Source organism: Danio rerio, chromosome 2 (assembly GCF_049306965.1).
Source record: "Danio rerio strain Tuebingen ecotype United States chromosome 2, GRCz12tu, whole genome shotgun sequence".
NCBI classification, from domain to species: domain Eukaryota; kingdom Metazoa; phylum Chordata; class Actinopteri; order Cypriniformes; family Danionidae; genus Danio; species Danio rerio.
In genome coordinates, this window is record NC_133177.1 from 38,042,063 (window position 1) to 38,066,195 (window position 24,133).

General features: G+C 32.3%; 1 protein-coding gene across 8 annotated transcripts in view; it reads right to left on the reverse strand.

The window, feature by feature from the left end:
- Nucleotides 1-24,133, reverse strand: part of pappa2 (pappalysin 2) — a 131,430-nt gene that overhangs the window by 81,153 nt on the left and 26,144 nt on the right. The gene's annotated exons all lie outside the window — the stretch shown is intronic.

The following is a 24,133-nucleotide window of genomic DNA, read 5'->3' on the forward strand; positions in this document are numbered from 1 at the left end:
GATTCCACTATTTGGGAAATCTGGAATCTAAGGGTAAAAAAAAATAATAAAAGAAAAATAAATAAATACTAAAAGAATTGCCTTTAAAGTTGGCTAAATTAAGCTCTTGGCAATACACAAACCTAATCAAAAAATTCAAAATCAAAAAAGTATTTTTATATTTATAGTTTCAATCTGCACAATTTGTTCATAATACATGATCTTTACTTAATATTCTGAGCATTTTTTATTTAAATCAAATAAATCTGCACAATATTTTCATAAAAACATGATCTTGACTTAATATTCTAAGCATTTTTTAATTTAAATCAAATGCATCTGCACAATATGTTCATGAAACATGATCTTTACTAAATATTATTTAAAAAAAATATTATTTAAATCAAATAAATCTGCACAATATTTTCATAAAAGCATGATCTATACTTAATATTCTAATTATTATTTGTTATTTAAATCAAATACATCTGCACAATGTGTTCATGAAACATGATCTTTCCTAAATAGTCTAATGATTTTTTTTATTTAAATCACATAAATCTGCACAATATTTTCATGAAACATAATCTTTCCGAAGTATTCAATTTATTTATTTAAATCAAATAAATCTGCAAAATATCTTAATGAAACATGATCTTTACTTAATATTATAATGACTTTTTTTAATCAAATAAATCTACACAATATGTTCATGAAACATGATCTTTACTTAATATTCTTAAAATAGTGTATTTAAATCAAATAAATCTGCACAATATCTCTAAAATTTATCTTAATAATAATATAAATATCTTAATAATATTATGATTTTTAGAGAGGCAGTGGAGCAGTAGGTAGTGCTGTCGCCTCACAGCAAGAAGGTTGCTGGTTTGAGCTTCGGTTGGGTCACTTGGCATTTCTGTGTGGAGTTTGCATGTTCTCCCTGCATTCCCTTGGGTTTCCTCCGGGTGCTCCGGTTTCCCCCACAGTCCAAAGACATGCAGAACAGGTGAACTGGGTAAGCTAAATTGTCTGTAGTGAATGAGTGTGAATGAGAGTGTATGGATGTTTCCCAGAGATGGATTGCAGCTGGAAGGGCATCCGCTGCTTAAAACATATGCTGGATAAGTTGGCGGTTCATTCCGCTGTGGCAGCCCCAAAATAATAAAGGGACTAAGCCAAAAAGAAAATGAATGAATGAATATTATGTTTTGTTTTGTTTTTTATCAAATAAATCTGCACAATATCTTCATAAAAATGTTCTTTATTAATATTCTAATGATTTTTTTTTATTTATTCTAATAAAAAAAACTGCACAATCATAATGTAACAAGATCTTACTTAAAAATCTAATGATTTTTGGCATTTAAAAAAAATCTATCATTTTGACCAATACAATGCATTTTTGGTTCTTGCCAAAAATATATCCATGCAACATCAGACTGGTTTTGTTGTCCAGGGTCACAAATGAGCAATTTACCATAAAAACACAATTCTATTTATGTAAGTAACCAACTGGATTTTGAAAGCAAATAACATCAAAAGTATGGCAGTAATTTTATATATATGGTTATGGATATGGCTTTTTTAGATTCATAACAGCACTCATAAAAAAGACTTTATGTCACGATGATTAGAGATTATAATTGTTTGAACTGTTTATGGCCCATGAAACGACTACCCACTTTTTATTCCACTTCCAGCTGTGATAAATCGCCACAGAGGTGCTTTGATGTGTGATGTTAACTTATTTTTACCTTGGAATATGTCACATGTAATTTTTTCTTTTGCTTTCTTAGCTGCTTAAGCCTTTGCACCTCATATCAATGGTCTGTTGGTTTAAAGAGGTCTGACTCTTAATGCCCTTTGGATCATGCCGAAGGGTCGAGCCTATTAGCTGAACCACCTACTGTTTCTTGGACCCGTTCCATTCAAGAATGAACCATGTATTGTAGCTTTTTATTATTATTATTAAACAAGCAAAGGTCGAGCCAATATTCATGACAACTCTATAGTCTAAATCTCTCTAAATGGGCTATTTACTTCAGCTAAATAATTCTAATTATTTTTTATAATTATGACTTAAAGCTAAACAGTGTGCTGTTCCAAATATGTTCAGAAAATGTGTACAACAAATAGGTTTTTTAACAATTTCATTCTTAAGACATCAAGTAAAGACAACGGTGCAGGATACTAGAAATAACTCATATTTAGATTAATAGTTCTCCATTTATGTGACTCTTAAGGTCACATATTACCCACAACAATATATTGAACAATTGTGTGCTTAATCAGTATTTACTGGCTTCATTTTAAGCATAAAGCTCACAATTTATTGGTACAATTATGGTTTAAGAGCCCCTATTATGCATTTAAAAAGTTCATATTTTGTCTTCTGTCATATAATATGCATTTACTTTAACCTAATTATTCCAACGACTCCTATATGATTTGCTCAGAGATTCATTTGTTCCCAATCCCCTCCTTAGCACGATGCTAATATGTCCGATGGCCCAGTCTGTTATGTTTGGTCGACTGTGCTCAGCACGAAACAGAGAGAAATGGCCATCATGACTTAACAACATTGTTGAAGTAGTCAGAATGCAGAGTGTATGTGTGAGCCCAACACCGGAGTGCATTAAAGCAATGCATTTTAACACCAACATATTGCTCTACTCTTAACCATGAGTAAAAACAATGACACATATTCAGTATTAATCTACATAATGGCAAAAGCAGAACTATTCTGGAACTTGACTCAACGCACGTGTGTAGGTGTCATGTTCACCTGCGATCAAACCACCAGAGGTCGCTGGTAAACACTCACATTCACATGAACTACAAATCTGCTGGTAAATGGACTACAAGAACCAGTCATGCTCCACACACACAACCTGTTCCAGATCCTGACTGATTGCATACACACAGCTGATACTGCTGAAGTACTGATTACACACACACACACACACACACACACACACACACACACACACACACACACACACACATATATATATATATATATATATATATATATATATATTTTTTTTTTTTTTAAATATATATATATATTTATATATTTATATATATATATATTTATATATATATATATATATATATATATATATATATATATATATATATATATATATATATATATATATATATATACAGCTCACCTTGAAACCCTCATTGCTGAGTCTTGTTATCTGTTTTAAGTGACACTACAACGCGTTGTCTGCCTTTGCCGTGTTTTTGATCCTTTGCCTTGTTTATTTGTTTAATTGTGTTTGCTGCCTGTCTTTGACCATCTGCCTGCCTATTGACTATGGTTCTGGATTGCCCTCATAGATCTGTTTGTCCTCTATTGACCACTGCTTGCCTTACCATTCTAATAAACCTGCATGTGGATCCGCACCCCTGTTGTCAGTGTCATACCCCTGGTTACAGTAGGAGAAGCTGACTGGCCATAGCAATGACAAACGGCAGAGAATTGTGAGCTCACAAATGCAAAAACAAAAAGCTCTGACAGTCCCATATATCAATAGTCTTTTCTGATCATTCCTTTAACAAACGGCTGACAAATCCCCCGTTACAGGGTAGATTATTGCAATAATCACCAGAACATTTACTCATTAATATTCACTCATCTTCAGTCATGATCAGTCCCACACACACACTCTCTCTGCTGGCGTTTGAAGGGAAAGGAGCATTCTCGTTTTACCAGATCCAGTACTTTTGGTATTGTTTCGCGTCAACGTTGATACAAACAGGCAAAAGATCCGGATTAACAACGAATCATTTAAATGTCTCTGAGTTCAATCTTTTATTTAAAAAATCTATTTTTTTTAGAGGTGCACTTTCAGCTTTAAATTTTAATTCACTTAGAGCTGTGCTGTATACTGCAAGGAAGGTCTTTTTTAAAAACCCATAATAGGGGATTTTTATAAGAAAATAAAAGATTTATATTAAGTAAGAAATATATATAAAGTTGAAGTCAGAATTATTAGCCCCCTTTATTATGAGCCCCCATTTTTATTGTTTTTCTCAATTTCTGTTTAATGTAGAGAAGATTTTTTCAACACATTTCTAAACAATATTTTAATAACTAATTTCTAATAACTGGTTTATTTTATTTTTACCATGATGACAGTAAATAATATTTGACTACATATTTTTAAGACACTTCTATACAGCTTATAGTGACATTTATAGGCTTAACTAGGTTGATGCGGTTAACTAGGTTAGGGTAATTAGGCAAGTTATTGTATAATGATGGTTTGTTCTGTAGACTATCGAAAAAAAATGCTTAAAGGGGCTTATAATTTTGTCCCTACATTTTTTTTTTATTAAAAACTGCTTTTATTTTAACTAATAACAAAACAAATAACACTTTCTCCAGAAGAAAAAAATATTAGCAGACATATTGTAAAAATTCCCTTGTTCTGTTAAACAACATTTGGGAAATATTTCAAAAATTCAAAGGGGGCCTAATAATTCTGACTTCAACTATATATATATATATATATATATATATATATATATATATATATATATATATATATATATATATATATATATATATACATATATATATATATATATATATATATATATATATATATATATATATATATATATATATATATATATATAATTTGAAATAAGTCACATTGTTTATATTAATTATTCATTGTGCATTTTGCTCTAGAAAACAATTTAAAAATACTGATAAATAGCAAAAAATATATGTGTGTGAAAATGCTAGAAATTCGAGAAAATTATAGTTTATTCAGTTTTCAGCATTTGTAGTCCTCCTGACTGAACATTATAAACATGATCATAAACAGATTTCCCAATATCTTATCCCATTTTCACAAAATGGCAGATTTCAAGTTGTTCTGATGAACAAAATAAAAAGATCTCATTTCATGAACTGCAAAATGGAATCCTAAAGATCTGACTTGAAAAACAAATTAGCTTCGGTTTAAACAAATCAATAACATAAAAAACAAATGACATTCTCCTTAGTGCTTAAAACAAGCTTAAAGATGTTTGTATATATTTAAGCAACAAAATCAGATTTTACAGTCCATGAGGCTAAAATAAATAATATTTCAAGTGTCTGCAATAACCAGTAATTTAAACCAAACAACACTCAAACTCAATTCTTACATAAAGATTTGCTGAACATTAGTGGTTTACCAATAACTGTGAGCAGTGACTGCTGACAGTATTTACCAGTCTTGCCTTTGAATATGTTGAGCATATAAGAATTCATTGCTATCCCAGCTAACAGGGAACGTTCCCAGAACATTCACTAACGTTCTTTAAAAGTTGCGGAAATGTTAGCACAAAACGTTATCAATAGAACGTTTTTAGAAGAGTCTCTTAACGTTGTTAACGTTCTTGTGACGTTGTTAAAAAAAACGTTCATAGAACAAAGTTCTTGCAACGTCTTCAGAACGTTATTTGTATTTCATAAACGTTGTCATGATGTTGACAGAAAACGTTTTTAGAACAAAGTTCTTGAAACGTCTTCAGAACGTTATTTGTACTCCATAAACGTTGTCATAATGTTGACAGAAAACGTTTTTAGAACAAAGTTTTTGGAACATCTTCAGAACGTTATTTGTATTTCATAAACGTTGTCATAATGTTGATGAAAAACGTTCTTAAAACAAAGTTCTTGGAACAACTTCAGAACGTTATTTGTATTTCATAAACGTTGTCATAATGTTGACAGAAAACGTTTTTAGAACAAAGTTCTTGAAACATCTTCAGAACGTTATTTGTATTTCATAAACGTTGTCATAATGTTGATGAAAAACGTTCTTAAAATAAAGTTCTTGGAACAACTTCAGAACGTTATTTGTACTTTATAAACATTGTCATGATGTTGACAGAAAACGTTTTTAGAACAAAGTTCTTGAAACGTCTTCAGAACGTTATTTGTACTCCATAAACGTTGTCATAATGTTGACAGAAAACGTTTTTAGAACAAAGTTTTTGGAACATCTTCAGAACGTTATTTGTATTTCATAAACGTTGTCATAATGTTGATGAAAAACGTTCTTAAAACAAAGTTCTTGGAACAACTTCAGAACGTTATTTGTATTTCATAAACGTTGTCATGATGTTGACAGAAAACGTTTTTAGAACAAAGTTCTTGAAACATCTTCAGAACGTTATTTGTATTTCATAAACGTTGTCATAATGTTGATGAAAAACGTTCTTAAAATAAAGTTCTTGGAACAACTTCAGAACGTTATTTGTATTTCATAAACGTTGTCATGATGTTGACAGAAAACGTTTTTAGAACAAAGTTCTTGAAACATCTTCAGAACGTTATTTGCATTTCATAAACGTTGTCATAATGTTGATGAAAAACGTTCTTAAAACAAAGTTCTTGGAACAACTTCAGAACGTTATTTGTACTTTATAAACATTGTCATAATGTTGATAGAAAACGTTTTTAGAACAAAGTTCTTGAAACATCTTCAGAACGTTATTTGTATTTCATAAACGTTGTCATAATGTTGATGAAAAACGTTCTTAAAATAAAGTTCTTGGAACAACTTCAGAACGTTATTTGTATTTCATAAACGTTGTCATGATGTTGACAGAAAACGTTTTTAGAACAAAGTTCTTGGAACAACTTCAGAACGTTATTTGTATTTCATAAACGTTGTCATGATGTTGACAGAAAACGTTTTTAGAACAAAGTTCTTGAAACATCTTCAGAACGTTATTTGTATTTCATAAACGTTGTCATAATGTTGATGAAAAACGTTCTTAAAATAAAGTTCTTGGAACAACTTCAGAACGTTATTTGTATTTCATAAACGTTGTCATAATGTTGATGAAAAACGTTCTTAAAACAAAGTTCTTGGAACAACTTCAGAACGTTATTTGTATTTCATAAACGTTGTCATGATGTTGACAGAAAACGTTTTTAGAACAAAGTTCTTGAAACATCTTCAGAACGTTATTTGTATTTCATAAACGTTGTCATAATGTTGATGAAAAACGTTCTTAAAATAAAGTTCTTGGAACAACTTCAGAACGTTATTTGTATTTCATAAACGTTGTCATGATGTTGACAGAAAACGTTTTTAGAACAAAGTTCTTGAAACATCTTCAGAACGTTATTTGCATTTCATAAACGTTGTCATAATGTTGATGAAAAACGTTCTTAAAACAAAGTTCTTGGAACAACTTCAGAACGTTATTTGTACTTTATAAACATTGTCATAATGTTGATAGAAAACGTTTTTAGAACAAAGTTCTTGAAACATCTTCAGAACGTTATTTGTACTCCATAAACGTTGTCATAATGTTGACAGAAAACGTTTTTAGAACAAAGTTTTTGGAACATCTTCAGAACGTTATTTGTATTTCATAAACGTTGTCATAATGTTGATGAAAAACGTTCTTAAAACAAAGTTCTTGGAACAACTTCAGAACGTTATTTGTATTTCATAAACGTTGTCATAATGTTGACAGAAAACGTTTTTAGAACAAAGTTCTTGAAACATCTTCAGAACGTTATTTGTATTTCATAAACGTTGTCATAATGTTGATGAAAAACGTTCTTAAAACAAAGTTCTTGGAACAACTTCAGAACGTTATTTGTATTTCATAAACGTTGTCATAATGTTGAAAGAAAACGTTTTTAGAACAAAGTTCTTGAAACATCTTCAGAACGTTATCTGTATTTCATAAACGTTGTCATAATGTTGATGAAAAACGTTCTTAAAACAAAGTTCTTGGAACAACTTCAGAACGTTATTTGTACTTTATAAACATTGTCATAATGTTGATAGAAAACGTTTTTAGAACAAAGTTCTACAAACATCTTCAGAACGTTATCTGTATTTCATAAACGTTGTCAAAATGTTGATGAAAAACGTTCTTAAAACAAAGTTCTTGGAACAACTTCAGAACGTTATTTGTACTTTATAAACATTGTCATAATGTTGACAGAAAACGTTTTTAGAACAAAGTTCTTGAAACATCTTCAGAACGTTATTTGTATTTCATAAACGTTGTCATAATGTTGATGAAAAACGTTCTTAAAACAAAGTTCTTGGAACAACTTCAGAACGTTATTTGTACTTTATAAACATTGTCATAATGTTGACAGAAAACGTTTTTAGAACAAAGTTCTTGAAACATCTTCAGAACGTTATCTGTATTTCATAAACGTTGTCATAATGTTGATGAAAAACGTTCTTAAAACAAAGTTCTTGGAACAACTTCAGAACGTTATTTGTACTTTATAAACATTGTCATAATGTTGACAGAAAACGTTTTTAGAACAAAGTTCTTGAAACATCTTCAGAACGTTATTTGTATTTCATAAACGTTGTCATAATGTTGATGAAAAACGTTCTTAAAACAAAGTTCTTGGAACAACTTCAGAACGTTATTTGTATTTCTTAAACGTTGTCATAATGTTGATGAAAAACGTTCTTAAAACAAAGTTCTTGGAACAACTTCAGAACGTTATTTGTACTTTATAAACATTGTCATAATGTTGACAGAAAACGTTTTTAGAACAAAGTTCTTGAAACATCTTCAGAACGTTATTTGTATTTCATAAACGTTGTCATAATGTTGATGAAAAACGTTCTTAAAACAAAGTTCTTGGAACAACTTCAGAACGTTATTTGTATTTCATAAACGTTGTCATTATGTTGACAGAAAACGTTTTTAGAACAAAGTTCTTGAAACATCTTCAGAACGTTATTTGTACTTGATGAACACTCTCATAAGGTTGATGAAAAACGTTCTTAAAACAAAGTTCTCGCAACGTCTTCAGAACGTTATTTGTACTTCATAAACGTTGTCATAATGTTAGTGAAAAACGTTCTTAAAACAAAGTTTTTGGAGCGTCTTCAGAACGTTATTTTTACTTCATGATCGTTCCCTCAATGTTGATAAACAAAGTTCTTGGAACGTCTTTAGAACGTTTTTTGTACTTGATGAACATTGTCATAATGTTGATGAAAAACGTTCTCAGGACAAAGTTTACCTATTGTCTTCAGAACGTTATTTGTACTTGATGAACACTCTTATAAGGTTGATGAAAAACGTTCTTAAAACAAAGTTCTCGCAACGTCTTCAGAATGTTATTTGCACTTCATGAAGGTTGTCATATTGTTTATAAAATAACGTTCTTAGAACAAAGTTTTTGGAGTGTCTTCAGAACGTTATTTTTACTTCATTATCGTTCCCTCAATGTTGATAAAAACATTCTAAGAACAAAGTTCTTGGAACATCTTCAGAATGTTATTTGTACTTGATGAATGTTGCCACAATGTTGATAAAAAAAGTTTTAGAACAAAGTTCTTGAAATGTCTTCAGAACATGATTTGTACTTGATGAATGTTGTCACAATGTTGATAAAAAAACGTTCTAAGAACAAAGTATTTGGAACATCTTCAGAACGTTATTTGTACTTCATAAACATTGTAATTATGTTGAAAAAAAACCTTTTTAGAACAAAGTTCTTGAAACGTCTTCGAAACGTTATTTGTTCTTGATGAATGTTGTCACAATGTTGTTAAAAAACGTTATTAGAACAAAGTTCTCGAAACGTCTTCAGATTGTTATTTGTACTTGATGAACGTTGTCATAATGTTGATGAAAAACGTTTTAATAACAAAGTTCTTGAAACGTCTTCAGAACGTTATTTGTACTTCATTAACGTTGTCATAATGTTGATTAAAAACGTTCTCTGAACAAAGTTTTCAGAATGTTATTTGTACTTCATTATCGTTCCCTCAATGTTGATAAAAACGTTCTAAGAACTAAGTTCTAGGAACATCTTCAGAACGTTATTTGTACTTGATGAATGTTGTCACAATGTTGATAAAAAAGTTCTTAGAACAAAGTTCTTGAAATGTCTTCAGAACGTTATTTGTACTTGATAAACATTGTCATAATGTTGATGGAAAACAATCTTAGAACAAAGTTCTTGGAACGTCTTCAGAACGTTATTTGTACTTGATGAATTTTGTCACAATGTTGATAAAAAAAGTTCTAAGAACAAGGTTCTTGAAACGTCTTCAGGACGTTATTTGTACTTAATGAACGTTCTCATAATGTTGATGGAAAACGTTCTTAGAACAAAGTTCTTGAAACGACTCCAGAATGTTATTAGTGCTTGATGAACATTGTCACAATGTTGAAAAAAAACGTTCTCAGCACAAAGTTTTTGGAACGTTATCAAAACGTTATTTGTACTTGATGAACGTTGTCACAATGTTGATAAAAAACGTTCTTGGCACAAAGTTCTTTAAAATCTTCAGAACGTTATTTGTACTTCATGATCGTTCCCTCAATGTTGATAAAAAAAACGTTCTAAGAACTTGGAACATCTTCAGAACATTATTTGTAATTCATAAACGTTGTCATAATGTTGACAGAAAACGTTTTTAGAAAAAAGTTCTTGAAACGTCTTCAGAACATTATTTGTACTTGATGAACATTGTCATAATGTTGGTGAAAAACGTTCACAGAAAAAAGTTTTCGGAACGTCTTTAGAACGTTATTTGTACTTGATGAACGTTCTCATAAGGTTGATGGAAAACGTTCTTAGAACAAAGTTCTTGAAACGTCTTCAGAATGTTATTTGGTCTTGATGAATGTTGTCACAATGTTGATAAAAAACGTTCTTGGCACAAAGTTCTTGAAATTTCCTCAGGACGTTATTCGTACTTGAAAGTTGTCAGAATGTTCATAAACTTTTTTAGAACAAAGTTCATGGAGGATGTCTTCAGGGCGTTATTTGTGCTTGAACTTAATCATGGGGTGCGATGTGGTGGCGTAGTAAGAAGTGCTGTCGCCTCACAGCAAGAAGGTTGCTGGTTCGAGCCTCGGCTAGGTCAGTTGGTGTTTCTGTGTGCAGTTTGCTTGTTCTCCCAGCATTCGTGTGGGTTTCCTCCAGGTGCTCCAGTTTCCCCCACAGTTCAAACACATGCGCTATAGGGGAATTGATGCACTAAATTGACCATAGTATGAGTGTAAATGAGTGTGTATGGATGTTTCCCAGAGATGGGTTGCAGCTGGAAGGGCATCCGCTGTGTAAAACATGTGCTGGATAAGTTGGCAGTTCATTCCGCTGTTGAGACCCCGCATCAATAAAGGGACTAAGCTGAAAAGAAAATGAATGAATGAACTTTGTCATAATGTTGATGGAAGATGTTTTTAGAACAAAGTTCTTGGAACGTCTTCATGAAGTTATTTGTTCTCAGGGATGGGCATAAAATTTTGTATCGAAATACTTCAGTGTCTTGTATTTTTGTCATTTCAAAATACCGTAAAATACTTTGCAAGATGTTTACAGTACATGATTACATCTTAAAAAGGAGGCCTCTGATCACTTGCCTATAAGCTTGTAATCAGAAGAATCACCTTCTAAATCACCTTCTATTTTTAGATGGTGGTCAATGATTCAAGTATGAATGGAAATTATGCTTAAAGAAAGTAACAGACAAATGGCAAGGGTATATTCAGGAGCAAGTCAGCACACATTGAAAATAGCAGGTGAGCAATGCTAAGACCAGAGATAATGGCTGTATAGTGTACAATTCAGCATCTTTGCTTAAGAAATTAGATGGAATAATAAATATCTTAAAAACAGGATTTGGAGCTTCTAAACATCAATCAGTCAATATCTGACATTGTGCTTTATATTTATACGCTATACACATTTTATGTGCTGTGCATACAGGTCAGTTTAGCACCATGATCTGTTCACACTGGAAATCTGATACTGGCCACATTTATAAAAAAACAATGTGAACAGTTATGCAAAAAATCAGATCTGAAAAAAATCTGCATTCAGCACTCCTTGCTGTGTGAACCTGAGCCTGAGACAGGTCTAGTTAAAGAAGATCTGAATAAAAAATCTTGGGAGAATGAGTATACTGTACACATGATAGATAGATTGCTGATGTACAGCAGATGGCAAATAAATAAGACAAACAACATTAAAATAAGTCCTACACTGACGATACATTGTTTCAAATGACATTACACCTACAGGTGCACTGTCTGGTTAATGAAGATAAAATCATTGGCCGTAGTGTATGTGTGTAAATGCAAGTGTGTTTGAGCGTTTCCCAGTGTAAGGTTGTGGCTGGAAGGGCATCCTCTGCATAAAACATATACATTCCGCTGTACGTGGCGATCCCTGATTAATGAAGGGACTAAGTTAAAAAAAGAAAATGAATGAATGATCATCTTCAAAACAGGACTTTCTGTATGAAAAGTTGTGCAAAATGTATACTGAACTCAAAGAGAAACACAGTTACTTTTAGGTTACAAGTCCTGCTTACTAACCATAAGGCCACAACTTCCCCTATAGGTGGATGAAGTGCCAGAGAAAATTTGTTGTTATCAAACAGTTTAATGGTGAAGGGATTGATCCAATAGGCTTATTAATAAAAGGTTTGCAAAGAAAGTTCCTGCTACCTTTAAAAAAAGTATTTTGTTGTATTTAAAAAAAAATAAATAAATATGAGACAATCTACCAGAAACATTTTCACTAATAAAAAATGTGACAGGGCCTGACCTTTAAGCTTGTTGTCTTCAAAAAATCACACAAAAGCAAGCATAAAATCATACAATTCAATGATAGAATGCATCCTTGATCACTGTCAGCTTCTCTTCCGTCAAATTATGTCACTTCAAAGTCAAAGGTGTATTGCATGCATTTTATGATAAATTTAATGCAAATGTGACAGGACTGACAGAAACATGGGAACAATAAATTATTTGTATAATATATTTGTAGTATTTATTTGTAGAATTTATTTATAGTTTCACGTTTTTTTAATCAATTGATGTGAATGAGAGCAACTTAAACTGGCTATTTGCTTTAAATATGTTTTAAGCAAAACATAATTATTAAAGCTGTAGATTCAATTGGGCTGAGGACAAAGACTACAGGGTTTGTACATTTGTGAAGTGTTTTAATAAAGAAAAAAAATCTGAGAACCAAATGACTGACATATTCCTTTACAGAACAACTCACAGAATTCAACCATCAGGCCATTTTAAAATTTTTCTGATGAAATACTTATTATTCACTTTATTTAGAGGCGTCGGGGTGGGGCAGTATGCTGTCGCCTCACAGCAAGAAGGTCGATGGTTCAAGCCTCGACTGGGTCATTTGGCATTTCTATGTGGAGTTTGCATGTTCTCCCTGTGTTGGTGTGTTCTGGATAATGTGGCGGTTCATTCCGAAAAGAAAATGAATGAATGAATTCACTGTATTTATGTTTTTATTTCAGTAACATACAATGTAAATTTTCAGCTAGAATGTCCCAAAATTTGTAATTTTTTTTTTTTTTTAGAAAAAATAAATTAAGTTTAATGTTTATTTTTGACTGTAACTACATATCTGTCAGTCACCAATCGAATTCCCCCGTTAAACTAGTGTTTAGTTTTGGCAAAGAGCTTAGAATGTCATTCTAAGCTCTTTGGTTCTGGTTTAGTTTTGTTGGTTACCATAGTACCGTTGGAGGACTGGGCGCGCGCAGTCGCGCTCGCAGCCGCGCAACCTGCCTCATTTGAAGTTTGAATCGTAACGGACACCAGTGCAACGGAATTCAGAGGTAAGAACATTTTTCGATGCTTTATATGTTTTATTTATTCTCATTATTTAGTTTTACCCACAAATAATGTGAAACGTGAATTCTGAGGTGTGTTTCGAATCTTGAAGCATTTAATACTTTCCAGCTTGTTTTTTTTCCGTCTTGTTTGCGCGCGCTCCTGTGACGCACATCAGCTCGAGGTACATGTTTAAGGACACGATGTAACTTACATGTTTAACGTTAACGTTAGTCTAATTTAGTGTTTTTAACTGTTTTAATTGGCATCTACATTTATGGCTTGGAAGTAGCCTAAAAACCTGGCTTCACATCGCGGCTAACTAAGAAACACGTTTGAAAGTTTACGTTACTGAGAAATGTTATAAACAATCTTTTTTATAGCCAATAAATAAAGTGAACTGCGGTCGTTTCACTGTTATTTGTGTTTCTTTTTACTTTTAGAGATGTACTCCAGAGACGTGCTAATGTACAGGTGAAATGGCTATGCCCATATGTAAGTTTGCCAAGTTAACATAACGTTTGTTACCTTTAATTATCTGTTAAAAAATTCTCAATGTTTTAACGTTAACGTTAGTTGGTAATACTCTCTTTCTAATAGCCTGTGTGCAAAAACCATCTTTGTTTAGTAATTGATATGCTATGTTGTGTGATATTATATTATTATTGATAATTTGTTTTGATGTTATGCTACACTGTATGTAACAATATTATAGTAACGTTACTTGTATGGATTAAGTTAAAAATGAATGTTTGAAATTCACTGTATAATAGCAGATACCAGGTGTAATGGCTTTTAAATTTCTGTATTATTTGGTAGCTCGAGTTGAGGGCATCAAGAACATACCGATGGCCCAAACCAGTGTCCGATTGGACAGACAAGAATGCTGTTGTAGATGCCTGACTACTACTGTGTTCTCTAAAGGTATGGAGCAAAACAGCACTTGTTACAAGGAAATTTGTGTTCATAAAGAATAGTCATATACTGTACCGGGTCCAGTACATATGATGTTAAACTTTTTAATTAATTTTTTAATATTATTTTTTTAGGTCTTCCCTTCTCTATCTAAAGCAAATATGGAATTAAAACAAACAAATAATTTAACATGCTATGTTAAAAATCTAAATATTAAAATCTTTTGGAGGATTTAAAATGTTGGTGACAATTGAAATGCGTCATCTCCATCTTGTGAAAAGGTCTATATCAGTGGTTCTCAAACTTTTTTTCATCAAGTACCACCTCAGAAAAAATTGTCTCTCCAAGTACCACCAAAATGAGCAGTATTGAACTACAGTAGCACAGTAGGCCCAGTAAAGCAGCTACAACTCTGCACAGTTAAAAAACGTGGTAGATTACCTCAGAAATATAGGCTATATGTCATATATGGCATATTATATACATCATTTTTCATAAATTTTGAAATGTGTGTAGCATGTACATGACATATTTCAATCCTCCGCGTACCACTAGAAGGAAGCCTGTGTACCACTAGTAGTACACGTACCACAGTTTGAGAACCACTGGTCTATATAATTGATATCTGCAAGACTGTTAAAGTTACTTGTGTTTTCAAACTTAAAGGGATAGTTCACCCAAAAATGAAAATTTACTCACTATTTACTCTTCTACGTGGTTGCTAAAGACTTTCTGACGATGTTACACCTATTTTTTCACTTAGTCTCTTACAGTTAATATATTTTCTTCTTAACCTTTTTTTGTTTGCTTGTTGCAAAATCATCTTAATAAATTTCATGTATAACTAGGAATTAGCCTAAAAAAATCTGGCTACACATTGCAAAACAAAAAAATAATGTTATATTTGGCTGAGCAATGTTATAACCATTATCTTTGTTATAAACATTATATTTGTTGTTGTTGTTAACTTTTACTTTTAAAGATGTACTCCTAACCAGAGGTGCACTACGCAGCATTGAATGGAAAAAGCTTTGCCCATGTGTAAGTTTGCTAAGTTACTTTTTTTGTCAAGATTCTTTTTGCTTTGGTTGGTAATGTTCTGTTTATAATTGCCTGTGTTCACAAACCAGTTTTTGTCCTTGTTTGTTTATTGACAATTATACTATGTTCTGGTATATTCTTTGTTTTCCTCCATGTCTTCATTCCTCTCGGATTACAGCAGTTTACTCATAGCAGTACCTAATTGGGTGTGGTTTGTATGTGCGTGCAATTAAAAATAGATATTTTTTTGCTTCATTAATCTTGTTAAAATGAAATGTAAATGAAACCCTAACAAGATCAATGAATTGGGAATATTCAGATTTCAAAATTATTCAAATAGATTAAATGTGACAATATTATCAGAAAAATATGGCTTGAGTTAAAAATAAATGTTTGAATTTAACTTTGCATATAGCAGATACCAGGTGTAATTGGTAATTTCATTTATTGCAGGTTTTCTGGAAGCTTGAGTTGAAGGCATCAAGAACATACCGATGGTCCAAATCAGTGTCAGCCTGGACAGACATCCATTGCAGTTCTTCTACACCACACCAATCTCTACTTTTGTATGGCTGCCTGACTACTATGCTGTTCCTTGAAGGTATTACTGGAGCAAAACAACAGCAGTGAAATTTGTGGTTATAAAGCATTGTGATATATGTGTTACAGGTCCAGTACATTTGTCATAAAGTTTAAGTCAAAAAAGAAAAAAAGTTATTTTTAGGATTTGCAAAAGTGTTTTTGTTTTCCCTTCTCTCTCCAAACCAAATATTGGTTTGTGTTCGTTTTAGTTGTTTTGATGGGATATTTGTCTCATTTGCCATGAAGGTATAGCTCCCTCTTTCTCCATATACAGCAATGGTCCCAAGATCTTCAAAGTCTAACTAAAAACTTTGTCAAAACATTGCATTTATCTTCAGTAGTTCAACTGTAATCATACAAAGCTCAAAGAACACATTTGTGCATCAAAAATACTGTAAAAGCAACTTATTTGTCTCTGCCACAACAGGTTAGGGTGTGCGCTTGCTACTCGTAGTAAACACAAACCCTGATCTGATGCAAGAGAGATATAGGCAAACAAATTAGTATTTACCGTTTTGTTTTCCCTCACTAAAGTGTTGTTAGAGCTTGGTATGCTCACAGTTGAACCACTAAAGTCACAAAATTTTTTGTGCCTTATCTGGACATTGACTTGGGTGTGAAGGTAACCGCATAACCGCTATAATGAGAAGTCAACCACTATAATGTGATTATTACCATCATCACAGCCCTGTGATGATGTGATGTGATGAAACTTTCAGGAGTGTATAGAAAAACAGAATACATTAAATAAATAGAATAAAAGGCCTGCCCTAAATATTTTTTACTTAAATTAAAAATTTAGATTACAAAACAAAAACTGACTGAAACCTTTTTTAATAACCGACATAGGCAATTTTTTTTGTACTTAGTTTTTTTCCTCGTAAAATAAATATAGCAGGCCTAACTCAAATCAATTGCTCCACGGAAAATAAGCGTTTGTAATGCTCCGTCATAATGCTTATATCACCGACCTCTATCAACATTTTTAATACAAGTTATTTTAAAGGTTATGACTAAAGAATCTGATTTTACCTCAGTGCTGCACTTTTATTTTCTCCGTCTCACTCGTTGTGAGTACAGGTGACGTGAGTTCAGTGTTTTGAATTAGATAAATTTTCCTTAGTTTAGTCTGGTGTCAAACTGGCACAGAAATATCACCATATCAATATAGGCTCTGTTAAAAGGCTGGTCAATTGTAGGTCTTTTTAAAAAAAATTTTTTACAGAAGCTATAAACAGACGCTCATGCGGTACCTGCGGTGATGAGAGACAACAAATTGCATATATGTTGACTTATTTAATGTAGGCTATAGCATATGATAATTTTGTATAAATAAGTTTATACAAAATGTAGCCATTATATATCACAGAGGTTTGTGATGCAACAGTTACAGTGGAGCATTAATTAAATCCTTATTTTCCTTGGAGCGAAACAAACACTGCACAGTTGTGTATTTTTGTCGGGAAAAACATTTTTGGAACAATTTTCGTTTGGTACTATTTAATTTTTATGTAATTTTAATGAATTTTTTTGTTGGTCAGTTATCTACAAAATAAACAATATGAACGAATAACATTTGAAGTAAAGTGAAGTGTGCCGGGTCTGCTATTTTTCCGCAGCACAAAACAAACTGGTTTGCCAAGTACAATTACAATATAATAAAATAAAAAATAAAATAAAGTGAAATATTCCGTTTTGAATAATACATTTTTGTTAACTTTTTAAAAAAAATTAGTTAATTGTCTAAAATTTCACTGTTTATGACAAAATCGTCCATTGATCCGGTCAGTTTCGCTTTCGTTTAATCAAATCGCATTCAATATTTTAGACAAAGTAGTTAAAAGATTGCATAACTAATTATTGATCTTCGCCATCCGTGATCCACTCATAAACATTATGTAGTCTACTTTTTGATTACCTAACCCACGTGTTAATGTCAGCACCAGTGGATATATCAGGATTTATAGCGGTTTTATGCATCCCCAATTTTCAATATCAAGAAAGTGACTCTATAAGGTAAAGTAAATGCACACTTGATTATTACTTTATTGTACAAAGTCGTGGATGCGTGTCTTACAGCACAAAGCATAACATATCCTTTAAAGGGGAAATAAAGCACTCAGTCAAGTTAAAATTATTCTGTACGTTGGATTCCACTTTAATGGAAATATAACTAACAAACTCAATAAATGTAACTATTTAGCAGAAAACAGCATGTTTTACTATAGATTTTAGACCTAGGAAGCCGCCATTTTGGAATGTCGCTGTGTCTGACGTCACAGGGTTGCTTCTGTATTTGCACCAGCTCCACATCTACAACATTATGCGTTGGGATAAATTAGGGTGTCCAGTCTCCGTGTTCAGTCCTTTACTTCCACTGTATCTGTTCAGCTGAGTTAACAGAACCAACCTCATGACGTCAGACACAGCGATATTCCAAGATGGCGGCGCCCTAGGTCTAAATTCTATAGTAAAACATGCCATTTTCTGCTGAATGGTTACATTAATAGAGTTTGTTTAATATATTTTCTTTAAAGTGGAAATCAAATTACAAAATGTAAACTTGACTGAGTGCTTCATTTTCCCTTTAAATGTCCATGCTTAATTGGTCATTTATAAGGTCTATCGATTAAAAGGGTTGCGGACAAATTTTAACACCTATATATAGGCCTATGTAGGTAGAGCTGCATGATTCTAGCTAAAATGAGAATCATGATTTTTTGCTTAAAATAAAGATCAAGATTTTCTCATGATTCTATAGATGTAAAATAAAGATTAGTATGAGTGGGCTATTATTATTGTTTTTCCTCAAACATATGGTATAAAGACAATAATAATATGTGTAGGTCTACTGTTGGTTTTGAATAAATTTTAAATAGACTTTGAAAGGTGGACTTGAATAGACTTTACATTTGTCCTGGTCATTAATGCACAGTAAAGTGATGACATCAGAATACAACTATTCATAATTCTGATGTTGAAGACTTGTGCAGCCGCCTTTGCTTCTCTAATTGTAGAAATTGTAGAATTGTAGAAATGTTGAATTATGATCATCTAGGGCAGTGGTCACCAAACTTGTTCCTGGAGGGCCGGTGTCCTGCAGATTTTAGCTCCAACCCTAATCAAACACACCTGAACAAGCTAATCAAGTTCTTGCTAGGTATACTTGAAACATCCAGGCAGGTGTGTTGAGGCAAGTTGGAGCTAAACCCTGCAGGGAAACCGGCCCTCCAGGACCAGGATTGGTGACCCCTGATCTAGGGAGTCGAATCGAGATCGCAATCTTTTTTTGATTAATTGTGCAGCTCTATATGTAATGTTAACCGACATACTGCTTGATTTCTTGCTTTATCACCACTGTAACAAAAAATCTGTTACTGTCACAGCCCTACTTTGACTGTCTCAGGACCATAGCTGTCTCTGGAGGATGAGGAGCTCTCATATTTCATCCTAGTTTGTGTTCTGAAGATGAACAGTTCTCCGGGAATTGTAATGATACAAAAGAGTAACAACAAGATTCATGTTTCTGGGTGAATTGACACTTAATGTGAAAAATATTTTAAGACCACAGTGTAATTGCAAAATTTAACGACTAGGTGATAATAGTCTTGCATCCACTATTATGGACCATCATGGTAGGACCCCAGGCAATAACAGCATCAACATAAACATGCAATTTTAATTATACTAATAATACTTAATAACAAACTGCTATTACTGTTGTAACATGATTTAGGTTAAATGCTATAATAATAGTCAAATAGGCCTAAACATGTCAAGGTATAACATGTGTTTGTGAGAGAGAATCAAATCATACATTCTGCTCTTAATATTTTCTTTATGATTTACTGAAATATTGTCTACGTTTCACTGTCACAGGTGCTCAGTTTTGCTCCAGTAATGCTAAGCACAACAGATGCATCAATCAGCCGATGGGTATAAGGCATAAGTTAACGTGAGCCCAGTTGACACGAGTCCATAATCATAATAAAAAATGATTGTACTGTATCAACTGATTGTTGATGAGGGATTATTATCTCAGCTTTTTCAGGGTGATTCAGGTGACATATTTAATCAAATTAGATGGGTTGGTCAGTGAAGTTAACTTTGAAGTCAATTGTTTTTATATTTTCTGGTTTATTGTCTTTTGTTTTAATTTTTTTGTTGTTGTGTATAGTTTTCTGTAATTTCATTGTAAAATTCTATTTCCACTTATTTGATGTAAATAGAATTGCTTAATGTTTTATTGTAATTAACATTAATTGTAATGAAAATTAAAGTGCAAATGTACTGTAAACCATAAATGTATCAAGTATTTTAAAATATTTAAATAAAGTGAATATAATTGGCCTTAAATACAGAACTATCAATTTCTACAAAAATGTGACCTTAATGCTTAATTTAAATGCCAGATTTAAAAATAATGGTTCAAAGATTTGGTACAAGATTTGATCAACCAAAATGCCACAAAATAACAACAGTAAGAACCAACATTATTAATTCTTATGGGTTAAGTTAGAGTTTACATCATTTTTGTAATTTATATTATTGTTACCTGTCATTAGAATGGTTGAAGAGTTCAGAGAATCTCAGAAAAAAATGTTCTGACCTTAAATTAACTTTTAAAGAATGTGGCCATTTTAACGTTCTTAGAATGATATATTTTAACTGAATTGTAGGTTTTTACAACGTTGTAAGAATGTTATGCTAACCATAAAAACGTTCTAGCAACGTTAAGCAAACTTGACATTTCAACGTTCTCTGAACATTTAAAAAAACATTCTTAGAAAGTTAAATTTTGGTTGAAATTTAGATTATTTAGAGCCCTGTAAGAATGTTATTCAAACCATAAAAAACATTCTTACAATGTCAAGTAAACTGGATATTTCAAAGTTATTGTAACATTAAAAAACTAAATTTAGAACGTAGTAATTTGGCGGAAATTTAGGTTTTGAGAACGTTATTCTAACCATAGAAAAACGTTTTAGCAATGTCAAGCAAACTAGACATTTAAACATTCTTGGAACGTTCCAATAATTGGTGGAAATTTAGGTTTTGAAAACGTAAGAACATTATGCTATTCATAAAAAACTTTTTAGCAACGTCAGGCAAACAGGACATTTTAACGTTCTTGGAACGTTCCAAATAAACGTTCTTAGAACATTATTTTTTGGTGGAATGTTAGTTTGGAAAATGTTGCAACAACGTTATCCTAACCATAAAAAAAAAAAAACGTTCTAGCAACATTAAGTAAACTGGACATTTCAACGTTCTTGTAACATTCCAAGTAAACGTTCTGAGAACGTTATATTTTGGTGGAAATTTAAGTTTTAAGAACGTTGTAACATTGTTATCCTAACCATCCAAAAACGTTCTAGCAACATTAAGAAAACTGGACATTTCAACGTTCTAGAAACATTAAATATACGTTCTTAGAACGTTATATTTTGGTGTAAATTTAGGTTTTTAAGAACGTTGTAACAACATTATCTCAACCATAAAAAACGTTCTAGCAAAGAACGTTGTAACAACGTTATTATCCCAACCATAAAAAACGTTCTAGCAACATTAAGCAAACTGGACATTTCAACGTTCTTGGAACATTCCAAGTAAACGTTCTTGAAACGTTATATTTTGGTGAAAATTTAGGTTTTAAGAACGTTGTAACAACGTTATCCCAACCATAAAAAAACGTTCTAACAACATCAAGCAAACTGGACATTTCAACGTTCTTGGAACATTATAAGTAAACGTTCTTGAAACGTTATATATTGGTAGAAATTAAGGTTTTAAGAACGTTGTAACAACGTTATCCCAACCATAAAAAACGTTCTAACAACATCAAGCAAACTGGACATTTCAACGTTCTTGGAACATTATAAGTAAACGTTCTTGAAACGTTATATATTGGTAGAAATTAAGGTTTTAAGAACGCTGTAACAACGTTATCCCAACCATAAAAAAACGTTCTAGCAACATCAAGCAAACTGGACATTTCAACGTTCTTGGAACATTATAAGTAAACGTTCTTGAAACGTTATATATTGGTAGAAATTTAGGTTTTAAGAACGTTGTAACAACGTTATCCCAACCATAAAAAAACGTTCTAGCAACATTAAGCAAACTGGACATTTCAACGTTCTTGGAACATTCCGAATAAACGTTTTTAGAACGTTATATTTTGGTGGAAAATTAGGTTTTAAAAACGTTGTAACAACATTATCCCAACCATAAAAAAACGTTCTAACAACATCAAGCAAACTGGACATTTCAACGTTCTTGGAACATTCCGAATAAACGTTTTTAGAACGTTATATTTTGGTGAAAATTTAGGTTTTAAGAACGTTGTAACAACGTTATCCCAACCATAAAAAACGTTCTAGCAACATTAAGCAAACTGGACATTTCAACGTTCTTGGAACATTATAAGTAAACGTTCTTGGAACGTTATATATTGGTGGAAATTTAGGTTTTAAGAACGTTGTAACAACGTTATCCCAACCATAAAAAAACGTTCTAGCAACATTAAGCAAACTGGACATTTCAACGTTCTTGGAACATTCCAAATAAACGTTCTTAGAACGTTATATTTTGGTGGAAATATAGGTTTTGAAAACGTTGTAGCGACGTTATCCCAACCATAAAAAAACGTTCTAGCAACATTAAGCAAACTGGACATTTCAACATTCTTGGAACGTTACAGATAACGTTATGAGAACGTTTTTATAACCTAAATTTGTTAGCTGGGATAGAGACAGATGAATCAGATCAATTATCAAGCAAAATAAATAAATAAATACACATAAAATCACATGTTGTCCATTTTTCCCTATGAACTACCCCACAGGGGAGTCTAATGCTAACCACAAACCAACCGATGCCACAAAAATGCTTGTTCATGGAAGAAAACAACATGACAAAAACAACAGTTAATAAAAATGCTCAACTATCAGCACATAAGAAAATTCAACAGCACAAACACACTCAGAAATAAAGGTACAAAAATTGTCACTGGGGTGGTACCCTTTCATTGAGTATATTTTTTGTACTATTTTGATGCTAATATGTATCTTTAAGGAACCAATATGGAACATACACACACTCTCATACAGTTTAAAGTTTGGGATAAGTGTGTTTAATTTAAGTTTTTTAAAATAAAATTGACTAATTGTTTAAGATATAGGCTTGTGGTTAGTCCCAGCTTGACCAGGTGGCATTTCTGTGTGAAGAATTTGTCAGTTCATTGTGGCAAAAAAGGATAAAGCAGGGTATTAAGGAAAGTGAGATTGTTTAAGATATGTGAAAGACAGTGTCGGAGACAGATAAAAGAATAAGTGCTTACAGCCTTTAATGAACACGCTGAAGGTTCTGGTTTGATCTAGTCTGAACTGCATTTCTTGATTTTTAAAAGGTAATCAATTACCCCTTTTCTTTCTGGAAACCACTTATTGGTAAAGTTTTATTTTTCAGAAAGATAATGATCCCAAACACACTGCTGATGCAGTGAAATTATATTTGGAGAAAAAGATGATGAAAGAGACATTCATGAAATAGCCCACACAGAGTCCTGACTTTAATTATGAGGATAATTCAATTAAAAATGAAAATTGACTCACTATTTTCTCAATGTCAAGTAATTTTAAATCTTCATGAGTTACTTGTTTTCAGATGTAGTTGAACACAATACAATAGTTATTTTGAAAAATGTTTAAAAAAATCTCTAACCAGGGTGAGGCAGTGGCGCAGTAGGTAGTGCTGTCGCCTCACAGCAAGAAGGTCGCTGGGTTGCTGGTTCGAACCTCAGCTCAGTTGGCTTTTCTGTGTAGAGTTTGCATGCTCTCCCTGCCTCCGCGTGGGTTTCCTCCGGGTGCTCCGGTTTCCCCCACAGTCCAAAGACATGCGGTACAGGTGAATTGGGTAGGCTAAATTGTCTGTATGAGTGTGTGTGTGTGAATGTGAGTGTGGATGTTTCCCAGAGATGGGTTGCGGTTGG